Raw genomic sequence first — 12,499 nt, 5'->3', positions numbered from 1 at the left:
ACTATGTCTTCTACCAAAAAGTAAAGAATTTCACTATTTCTCATAATTAGTTTTTATTAAAAATATTCTCCCATAATTTCTATGCAAACGTTTATTAGAATGTCGCTCTAACATATGGTGATACTGATATATAAAAATTATAAAAAAAAATAATATAAACTTATAATAATATTTGTTGAATATTGTTATAGACATTTTTGTTGTAGTGAGGCAACCACGATATTATAAAAATCAAGGGTCTGTTATAAAAATTGTTATAGCACAAAGTTAGCTGTTGAAGCATTACTCGGGTCTCATTGATTGTATTTAAATAATATCCAATACATTTTTCTAATTTAATTAAGCAGAATCAATTTTATTATTAATTTGGTTGCTAATTTATTATTTAAAAATTTTTCTCGTAATATATAGTTTTAAAATTTAAATTTGATACTTTTTTAATAATTTTTTATATAAAATAATCAATCATATGAATAAATAAATAATATAACCTTAATGTTAAAGATAAAACATTAAGGATCAAAAGAAAATTTAACATTTAAAGCAAGTAACCTTTACGTGCCTCTTTCTCTCTCCTTTGTATACAGCTAAAAATTAACTTTGACCCAATAGCAACATATAATTAGCCCAATTTTTATGCTGTATGCTTAATTAACTTTGCTTTCAATTTCAAAGGTAAAATTAAAAGACTTTGAATTTGTCACGACGAGAGAAGAAAGCTTTTCCAATTTGTCACAACAAAATATAATTTTAATTAGGTTTTAGGAAAGTGCACTGCACAATGGAAAATAGCTTCTATAAATACCAAGCTATGCTTATAGAAGAAAGACGTAACAAATGACCCATCAAGCTTCCCGTTTAAACTATTAAAAAGCTTTTCATGGCTCTTAAGGCCATGAAAGAAAACTCTTCCTCTTCTTCTTCTTCTTCTTCTTCTCAACAATGGAAATATGATGTTTTTCTTAGCTTTAGGGGTGAAGATACCCGTAAGAATTTTATCAGTCATTTGTGTAAAGAGTTTCGTCAAAAAGGAATCATAATATTCAAGGATGATCGAGAACTTGAGAAAGGGGAAACTATTTCTCAAGAACTCCTCAAAGCAATTGAAAGCTCCAAAATTTCTCTTGTCATCTTTTCAAAAAATTACGCTTCTTCAACATGGTGTTTGGATGAACTCGTAAAAATTTTAGAATGCAAGAACTCTGGCAACCAAATAGTTTTGCCCATTTTCTATGATGTGAATCCATCAGAAGTTCGAAAACAGAATGGGAGTTTTGAAAATGACTCTGAACATTATCAGCAGAACGACGAGAGGGTGCAACGGTGGAGACTTGCTATGACTCAAGTGGCCAATCTTTCTGGATGGAATTTACAAGACAGGTCAGAATATATCCCATTTCTTTTAGTTATTTGAATTTAATTAGCATTTTCCTATATGTCCCATTTCTAAAACCGCACAAATTCGACCAATTTAACCAGAAAATTTATGATACTAGGTCCAGAGATGGATATATCTAGAGGCCAGGGGGCATTGGCTGCTGAAAATTTAAAATTTTTTACGGTATAAAATTAATTTTTTTTTATTACTCTTATCAAATTTTAATGAGGTACTGAATCATTCGATTATTTTAAAAGCTTTTATAAAAAAAAAATCAATTTTTTTATTATTGTATTAAAATAATTATATATAAACAGTGAAATATAAACCCTCTTGTTAAAAAAAAAATCAAACCATCATTGCCTCTTAACCTTTTTTTTTTCTTTATTAATTCTACCATCATCAATTTCCATTCTTTGAAATTTAAATTATTTGACAAGATCATCAAAGGAAAGTCTAAATATAATTCTCTTATCATTTTTTTCATCAATTTTAAATGATTTTTTTTTCTCATAATCTTATTATTATTGTTGAAATCTTTCCCTTGTCAAAATTTCTTCACTCTCGTGTTATATATATATATATTTCATAATATTAGATTTTAAATCTATAATTTGAATTGAATTTGTCTTTCATTATTGTTTTGAAAAAATTTAATTTGAAGTAAAGTCTATGGAAAGTCATTGAATGAGTCTATGGAAAGTCTAGTTTGCCCTTTAATCTTTTTTTTTTTTTTTTCAAATCGATGTAATTTAGTACATGTGGCATTCATTGACTAGTGACACATAGCAACCCTCAGCAAAAAATATAAAATGTTCATATTTTATTTTTTTGACGTTGCAAACGCAATAGTAATAGTTGTTTCTCTAAAAGATAGCTCTAAACTATTATTATGAAAAGTATAAATTTATTATCGATATTTTTTTATTGTCCACTAAAAATTAAATAATATTAATTGAAATTTAAGAGTAAATTAGACAAGTTAATTAAATATTAAAATGATATATTTCTAATATATAAGCAAATATACTAAAATTAATTTATAAAAGAATATATTTACTAACGTAATATTAATTTAATATATTAATATTTAATTTAACATTTTTATATTAATATTAATTTATAAAAGATTATTAATGTTATAAAATAAATTACACAAAAAAATTAGAAATTAGAGATGAAACAATTAGCTACATAGAAAAAAAAAATCTCTAAATGTTAATTTTTTGGAACGTTTTGTTAAAATCATCCCTTAAAATGGAGAGAATTTCTAGCTTCCTTTTCCCTCTCCCACCAAAAATTTTGAGACGAATATATTATTAAGAGACAATTTTATTGTGTTTCTCAAAAATTTAATTAGCGACGTCTGAAATTATCTCTAATTATTTTGTGTTCAGAAACATTTTATAAAGTCTCTAAAAAGCCTTAATATCTTTTGCGGAAAAAGTGCCACTGGACGAACTCATGACTAGAAACTTAAAATGTTTTGGAAAGACTATGTTTCCTATTATTGAATATGAGCACAATGAAATGCTTATTATATGTTTCCGATTATTGACATCTCAATTTGCGTGAATTTATTATTTCTCTCTATAATATGCCCTTTGCATATTATAGAATTTTCGTGTGCGATATGAACAAAATTGAACACTTGATATTTTTAATGTTATTTCTACGTTTAAAATATTGTGTTATATATGATAATAGGAAATTCTTACATTGTAGGGAGGAGTCAGAGTTTATTCAGGATATCACTATAGATGTACTTAACAAATTGGGAAGATTTAATCATAGCATAGCCAACAAATTGGGAAGATTTAATCATAGCATAGCCAAGGATTTTGTTGGAATGGATTCACGATTAGAGAAAATGAGATTGTGTATCAATGTAAAGGAGCTAAATAATGTCAAAACGGTAGGTATTTGTGGGATGGGTGGCATTGGAAAAACAACTATTGCTAGTGTCATCTACAAGGAAATGCAATGCCAATTTGAGGGTAGTGCTTTTCTTGCGGATGTTAGAGAAACTTCAAGAAAATATGGTTTGATCACTTTACAAAGGCGACTTTTATGTGCAACATTGATGGAAAGAGACATAGATGTGTACGATGTGTACAATGGAGTTTATCACATAAAAAATAGGCTATCTCGGAAGAAGGTTTTGGTCATTCTTGATGATGTTGATGAGTTGGAGCAATTAGAATTATTAGTTGGAAAAAAAGATGAAAACTGGTTTGGAGTTGGAAGTAGAATCATAATAACGACAAGGGATGAACATTTGTTGATCCAACATGAAGTAGATCAAATATATAGGGTTGAAGAGTTAAATCATCATGAAGCCCTTCAACTCTTTTGCTTGAAAGCCTTCAAGAAAGATTGTCCACCACAAGATTACATGGAGCTATCCAACAAAGCTGTAAACTATGCAGGTGGCCTCCCATTAGCGCTTAATGTTTTGGGTTCCTCCTTGTATGCTAGATCTATGAAAGAATGGAACAGTGCATTGAAGAGGTTGAAAGAAATTCCCAATGAAAAAATTCTAAGTAAGCTTGAAATAAGTTTTGATGGATTGGAGGAAATACAAAAAAAAATATTTCTTGACATCGCATGCTTTTTCAAAGGAAAAATGAAACGTTATGTGATGAAAGTAATGGAAAGTGGTGGATTATACCCAGATATTGGTATAAGGGAGCTCATCGATAAATCTCTCATAACTATTTCAGACAACCGTGTGTGGATGCATGATTTGCTTGTAGAAATGGGTCAAGAAATTGTTCATCGAGAATGTCGAGAAGAGCCTGGACGACATAGCAGACTATGGCTTTATAAGGATGTCTGTCACATCTTAATGAATGATACGGTTAGTATTACTCAATAATTAAGAATTATATTTGATTTGATAAACTGCCATTATAAATGTAATAAGTCTTTCAGTTATTTTCACCACTAATTGTTGCCTTTGATTTTTTAGGGAACAAATCTAATTGAAGGTGTAGTCCTGGATTATATGTTTGATCGAGGAGACAGATACATGAGTTCTAAAGCCTTCTTGAAGATGAAAGCTCTCAGATTGCTCATACTTCGCAATTTAAACCTCTCCAAAGACATTGAATATCTTTCCAATGAATTAAGGTACTTGGAATGGCGTGGGTATCCTTTCAAATCTTTGCCACAAACTTTTCAACCAGATCAACTTGTTGAGCTCCATTTGTCTTATAGCAGAATTGAACAATTATGGAAGGGAGTAAGAGTATGTATAATTAACTCCTTATATCTGTTTATTACTGTGGTTTTACTGTTTCTTTTTGATTTCCTTTCTATATCTTTTACAGCCTTTAAAGTTGTTGAAGACAATTGATCTTAGTTACTCCAAAAAATTAATCAAGACACCCGACTTTAGAGAGATCCCATACCTTGAAGAGTTGATTCTTGAATGTTGTACAGGATTACTTGAAGTACACCATTCTATTGGACTTCTAGAAAGGCTTGTTTTACTGAACATGAAGAATTGCAAAAGCCTTACAGCTCTTCCAAGTAGCCTGTGTAATTTGAAGTCTCTTAAAGTTTTTATATTGAGTGGCTGCTCCAATCTTGAAGAAATTCCATATAACATAGGGGATATGACATCTGTGGATGTGTTTGATATAGCAGGAATCGGTTCAACATCATTGCCATTAGCTCAGCCATGGGATTGTCTTTGCCCTTGGTGGCCAATGCCTAAGAAACCTACACCTGCCATGTCCTTTGAGTTGCCTTCTTTAAGAGGTTTTTGCATTCTTAGGAGACTTAATCTAAGTCATTGCGGTCTTACCGATGCAATGATTCCTTTTGATCTAAGTTGTTTCCCATTTTTACAATATCTAGATCTAAGCGGAAATGATTTTTTAAGCATGCCTGAAAGCATTAGTCAACTCTCTAAACTCTTAGATTTTCGTTTTAGCAATTGTAAGAGGATTCGATCACTTCCAAATAATCTTCCTTCGGGTCTCAAACATCTTAGTATGGAGGGTTGCTCTTGCTTGGAAACTTCACTAACTACAAGCATAAGTAGAAATTTTAAACTTGAAAACCTTCACTTCGTTGATTGCAAGAAGCTTCAGTCCTTGCATGATCTTTCATCAACCGTTTTACAACTTAGTGCAGAATGTCTAACTACACAGGAAAGTATTCCAAATCCATTTGAAGCAAGCACTTCAAGAACTTCATCGTTCACTCTTGTAAATGGGTAAGGTTGATTGAGATTCAAGGCCAAAATCGTAGGCCACTTGCAAGGCTAATGAGTTACCTACATTTCTTATTGATGCATAACTCTCTCTCTCTGGTCAGTCTCTCTCTCTCTCTCTCTCTCTCTCTCTCTCTCTCACACACACACACACACACACATCTTGGGGGGCCCTAGATTTTTCAAAAAAAGAAAATCACATTTTTCAGTGTGTGTGTGTATATATATATCTTACTTTTTTTTTTAAGATATTATATATTTTTGTGTCATATGATATTGTATCATGTATTTGTTCCTTTTTTTTTGTTATCTTTGTGGCCCATAGCAAATTTCATTACGTGTATTCTGACTTCTTGCCAAAGAACTTTAGAATTTGTGCATTCCAGGACCAACTCAACTACTAAATAACTATGCAATTACACATGCATCCACCAAAAAAGTTTTATTTTCCCTTAGAATATCGCTGCAAAGCTACACATGTTAATTGTAAGTAATAATTTTGGCTCAGGGACTCTCTAGTGCAAACACCCTTATATCATTGTGTTTAGCCTCAAGTGAAGTTCCTGTGTGGTTCAACAATCAAGGCTCGGGGTCTTCATTAGAAGTGCAGCTACCTCCTTATTGGTTGAATTACGGATGGGGAGGATTCTGTTTATCTGGAGTTTTTAGATTCCATCATGATCAGCCTCCTTCAGTGGATACTTGTACTGTTGTCTGTGACTTGCATGCATACAATTTGCCGTCGGAACAAAGTTTGTTTCTAGGTCGCTCTACGATGGAAATCGCTCAAGATTTATGCATCACTTCTGATCAACTTTGGGTCAACTTTGTGCCTCCTAGCTCCATAACTTGTCTAGATCAGTTGGAAGGATGTAATCAACTTAAGGCGTCATTTTTTTCTGACCAGTTAGAGGTGAAGAATTGTGGACTTCGTCTAATATATATTGAGGATGAAGAAGCTAAGGAATTAATGTTGTGCGATGAGCCTTTTGAGAATTTGGGTCTCCCAGGAATAACCATTGCAGAGGTACTTTTAAATGGTTTTTTTATTTCTTGTTTTTTTTAAAAGCGGCTAAAGGATGAATTCATAACTTTTCGTGCTAGGAAACAAGCGCATTGGCTTTAATGACGTATCCTCAGTCTTTATACATTTTGATTTGTAGATATTTGCATTTCTTTATAATTTTTTCCTTTGGTCACATTTTCATTACATAGTATGTTTGGTTATCGAGATTTCATAGCGAAATTGGACAAGAGATAAGAATAGAAAATTTAAGTCAGTAAAATACACAATAATTGCTTTTCTTTATGGTTATTCAATTAGAAAAATGATTGTGTGTACACACTACTCGCATATTAAATTTTTTTTTTTTTTTTTCAATTTTCTTTTGAGAAATTGCTTTTTCTACAAGAAAAATTAAAATTTTGTTTCAGTTAAAAATTTATTTTATTTATTTTTTTTAATAGATTTCTTTTTCCTTTAGTTACTCTTTTTGCTCAATTGACACTTAATTTATTGTTTATTATTTGTATTATAGGTTTTACTCTTTTTTTTTAATTGGATCGTAGGTTTAAACTTGCTGAATTGCAGTGGAAACGATCATGGGCCTTGATTGAGAGATGTTAATTAGGAAAACCAATGTTATGCTCTTTTTATTATTACTAGTTTTGTTAGTTTTGTCTGTAACGTGCATGACATATTATTATACTTGTTATATAGACTTGTAAATTAATTTTTGAGTAAATTATAATTTAGTCTATAAAATCTGATAAAATCTATAACTTAGTTCTTATATTTTTAAAATTAAACATTTTTATTCTTAAAATTTGACATAATCTACAATTTAGTTTCTCTGTCTAATTTTCTAATTTACCATTAATTATAGTAAAAATGACCAAGACTCTTTAATCTATATTTTTTAACTGAAATGATTAAGTCCTTAATATTTTGCATTATAATCCTTTAATTTAAATTTTATAAACAAAATAGTGTCTTGATTTAAAGTATTTTGGTTATAATACAAAACCTCAAAGATTAAATTGTTTAAGTTAGAAAATGTATGGAGTTAAAGACATTTTAGTTATTTTCGCTACAATTAATAGCAAATTGGATGGAAAATTAAAGTGAATGACTAAATTATAAGTTTTTCCAAACTTTAGGAACTAATTTGATTTGTTTTGAAAAATATAGGAACTAAATTATAGGTTTTATCAAACCTCAGAATGAAGTATTATTTACCCTTAATTTTTTATATATAATTTTTTTATTAATTTTTATATATGATATAAAATTATTATAGTATTATAAATATTATATTATTGATTATTTAAATTAGCATATTAATTTTAATTTGCTTTAATTATATAAGTAAAATGTTTATTGATCTAAGAATTACTATTACTTTTTTATCATTTCTGTATTATTTTATTAACATATAATATTAACTGAATTTAAACTTAAATGTAATTTTTTGAAAAAGGGTAAACTACAATTAGCCCCTGAGATTTAATAAAACCTATAATTTAGTCCCTTTATTTTCAAAACCAAGCAATTTAGTCTCCGAAATTTGACAAAACCTATAACTTTATTACCGTCAGTTCTAGCAAAAAAGATCAAAATACCCTTAACTTTATTTTCAATATGAAAATACTTTGGTCCCTAAGATTTTATTTTATTGGCAATTTAGTCAGTAAAATTTAGTTAAACCTATAAATTAGTCCCTGTAGTTTTAAAATTAAGCAATTTAGACCTTGATATTTAACAAACCTACAATTAATGCCTACCATTAGAATTATGGTTAATTCCCCACTGAATTTAGCAAAAATACCAAAATACTTTTAACTCTATTTTTTGTTCGAAAACAATTTAGCTCTTGAAGTTTTATTTTAGTAGCAATTTGCATCCATATTCATACTTATATATATATATATATATATATATATATATATATATATATATATATATATATATATATATATATATATATATATAACAATATCATATAATATATGAAAATATTGTAAATTGACATATATATACACACACATATATATAATTATTTATATATTATTAAAATAATAATGACATAAGGCTTATTTATAAATAGTTATAATATTTAAAGATTAATTTGTAAGATATATGGATATTTTGTAATTAACCAAAATTTTTAAGGACCTTAAAGTAATTAATCCATATTTTATTAATTTAAATTTAAAATTTTTTAATTTAATGGACTCAATTTCCAAAATACAATGACTAAAATGTTAATAAAAACAAAATTTCAAGGACTAAATTATTAAGAAAACAAAACTTTAGAGACTAAATTATTTTCATATTAAAAATAAATATAAGGGTATTTTGGTCATTTGCTTAAATTAATGGTAACTTAACAAAATTCTAATAGCAAGGACTAAGTTGCAGATTTTGTCAAATTTCAGAAACTAGATTACTTGGTTTTGAAAATACAAAGACTAAGTTGTGAATTTTGTCAAAACTCAAGGACTAAATTGTAGTTTACCCATAAAAAATATAATAATAAGTTTTAAATGGTGAAAATATTTAAAAATTAAAATAAATTAATAATAAATACAAGTTAACTCATTGAATTAAATTTGCTCAAAGTCAGTTATTTTTTTTATAATTTAAAATAATATTAACTTGCATAATGAGATTTCATAAGTAGATTAATGTTGTGAAAGAATGTTATTTATAAAATTAAAAGAATAATATTTTTTAAAATATATTTTATAGTTCAATGCACTATCATTATAAACTTTTTATTTTCACTACATTGATATCTTAAAATTTTATATTGTCATATTGTTTAATACAAATAATTTCAAAATCTATTTAATATATTATAATAGGTTAAAGGCATTTTGAGTAAAATCTATCTATTTTCAAACTTTTTTGTTTCTTAATTCTTAAAATGCATTTATAATATAATAATAACAATTAGGTCTTCTAATTGCCATAAAGAAAAAGTGAATAAGAATGAATATTTGACTCATAAAGTTAGAATTGAATAATCAATTACATGTATAACAAATATTTATAATTGTATTCATGATCATAATCGTATTTAACTTATAGAGACAGATAATTGATGGAGTTTCCTCTAAAATATTGCTAATAAAATTTTGGATAATCAAATGGTTGGTTGCCACAATGGTTCTCATCCTTAATTCCTTGGCAAGAGAAATTTACTCCTTCTAATTGGTATATGTGAGTAAGATGCCATGGTATTCCTTTATTAGTGGTCTCCTGACTTCTTTATTTGGCCAAGTTCTTTTGTTGAAGAATTCATATCCATTGATGACTCTACTTCCAAGAAAACATGTCTGGATGCTGGACGAATTCTAGTTTCTACTTCTTCTCTTGAGTTTGCACACAAAAAGGATGCTGAGGACATGGGAGAAGCTAAATTTCACATAATTCTAATTAAAGAATGTTGTGAAGTGATGCCCACCTCTGTGACCTGCAAGCCACCTGTAACTTCTTTAGAAGATTTGTCTACTAGCTCTCCCTTGGCTTTGCATGTAAATCATTTCACTTCAAGTCCACAGTTGAGCTCATCTGAAAATGGGTTAGGAAGCCAAGACAAAAATGGTGATACACTGGTGGTTTCATTTTTTGAGAAAGGGAAAAATATTACTGATATTCATTTATCCAATCAAACCATACTTAGGTTACGTTTGATAAAACGTAATGTAATGTAATATAATATAATCAATTATGTAATAAAATTAAAGTTGTAATATAATATAATGTAATTTTCATTAAATTCCTATGTTTGGTTGTAAAATAAAAATATAAGTAGTGTAATATAATGATAATTTTAATTTTAATATTTAATTTCTTTATAATATTAATAATAAGTGTTAGCGGTTGTACTGATCAGTAGTCAAGTGGTAATATTAATTAAGTGATGGTGGTGGCGGCAACAATGATGGTTAGATGGTGGTGGTAGCGGCAAAATGAGATAGTGGTGGTGGTAATGACTAGATTGTGGTAGATGTGGCAGTAGCTAAGTTGTGATAGTTGTGATTAAGTATTGATGGTAGTGATAGCAACAATGGTAACAAGGTGATGGTGGTAGTGGTGGTGGTGGTAATAGTAGCCGGGTAGTGGTGGTCGTAGTATTAACAATAAATAAAAAAAAAATCAAAATAAGTAATTATGATTATATTCATTTTTGTGTGCAATGACTATTGCGTTACTTTAAGTATAATTGATTCTAATATATAATTGTCATTTAATTACATAAAATTTTGTGTTACTAAATGATGTAATCAAATTTGTAATAAAATTATGATTACATCACAACTTCATTAGTTACACTTTACTAAACATAACCTTAGTGGTTGTGAGGATACGCTACATGACCATGGAATAGAGTGTGGACAGCTAAGTGGCAATTGGCTTGGGGGTGATGCCATGCTTATCTATATAAGTGATAGCAATTATTTGGACCTACCCAATAGTGGCCCATTAAAATTTAAACAATTTTGAAAGGAGACCAAAGCCTCGCGTTTTACTTCCAACTGTAGAGTGGTCGTGGAAACACAAGTGGCTGTAGTGGGGGCCTATTACAAAAGCCCACTAGAAAATGAAGAAGATAATCAGCTAGCATTCGTGAATGCGGACAATGGGAGCCTCAACCATATAGGCCAACTCTCTAACAATCAAAAGAAAGTTGAAGCATCTAGATTGTTAAGAATCGCATAGGGTACAAGCTCCAATCTGACTTGGTGAAATCTGCCTCTCATAACATATTGATCTTCTTAAGCGATTTGCTCAATAGTATTCAGCAACTAGAGGTAGTAATTTTGTAAGATAATAATCCAAATGAGATGGGCTTCCATTTTGGTGCATAAGAGGAGGTGAGAAAAATGATTCTTCTAGGTTCTAGTCTGCTGCTTTTGTTATCCATCTCATGCTCTGCTACTGCCCATTTTGATCTTTGCTACAAGTCTTGGGCAATGTCTTGACATTGGTTGGTTAGATGAATTTTGTCTTGACAATGGATTTATTCTTCAATTTTCTGTCAACCTGTTAGGTCTGTAGGCAACAAGCAATTTTCCGTCTCATTATCATCAGTAGCCTTTGTTGTTTGGTTTACAAGCTGCATAGGTAGGCCTTGGTTTTCTTGTTTTGTTTCTTTTTTGTACTCTCTTTCTCTTCAGCATACCTTTTCCTAGGTTAGGTGCCAAGGTGTTGTGGAAAATTACACCAACACAAAATAAAAAACATAAAATTTATTATGGTTCGACGTAAGCCTACTCCACCAAACAAATCCACTATAAAAAAAAAATAATTACAACCACTAATTATTTTTCTCACCCTCAAAATCACTTAAACAAAACTCACGGAATTCAATACACCTCTCCACTTTGTGGGCTCTCTGCAATACATTCCATTATAATGGCCAACCAACTATTCACATATATAGGTCACTAAAACCTAATCTTTTTAGGACTCTAATTATTAAATTTCATAATTTAAATTCTACTAAACTTCCTAAACTAATTATACTTTCTAATTCCAATTAGACTTGGACTCTAACAATCTCCACCTCTAAGTTAAATGGAATTAGTCTTCACAATTTCTGCGAAAGTCAATTTTCTCTTAGGTACTTCCTTGCACTCTCGATTGTTGAGGTTGCCTCTTACTTCCACTTGCACTCTTTCAATCAATGTGCTTCCTTCCAATTTATAGAGATTCTTTAGACTAATCTTCTCACCCTTCATGATCACAAGAGCACCTCGGCTAACTCTCATGACTCCACCATGAATCAAACACCCACAATCCAAAAAATCCAACTTACCTAAGGAAATTAAGTTCCTTTCAAATTCAGGAACGTATCTCACTTCATCGAACACTTTTACACGATCACCAT

General features: G+C 29.5%; 1 pseudogene; it reads left to right on the top strand.

Annotated features, from left to right (window-relative positions):
• Positions 1-849: 849 nt before the first annotated feature.
• LOC131176948 (TMV resistance protein N-like) lies at positions 850-10,319 on the top strand (annotated as a pseudogene).
• The last annotated feature ends 2,180 nt before the right edge of the window (positions 10,320-12,499 follow it).

The sequence above is a fragment of the Hevea brasiliensis genome, unplaced genomic scaffold (assembly GCF_030052815.1).
Source record: "Hevea brasiliensis isolate MT/VB/25A 57/8 unplaced genomic scaffold, ASM3005281v1 Scaf288, whole genome shotgun sequence".
Lineage (NCBI taxonomy): Eukaryota > Viridiplantae > Streptophyta > Magnoliopsida > Malpighiales > Euphorbiaceae > Hevea > Hevea brasiliensis.
This window is presented reverse-complemented; position numbering and strand designations above follow the sequence as displayed.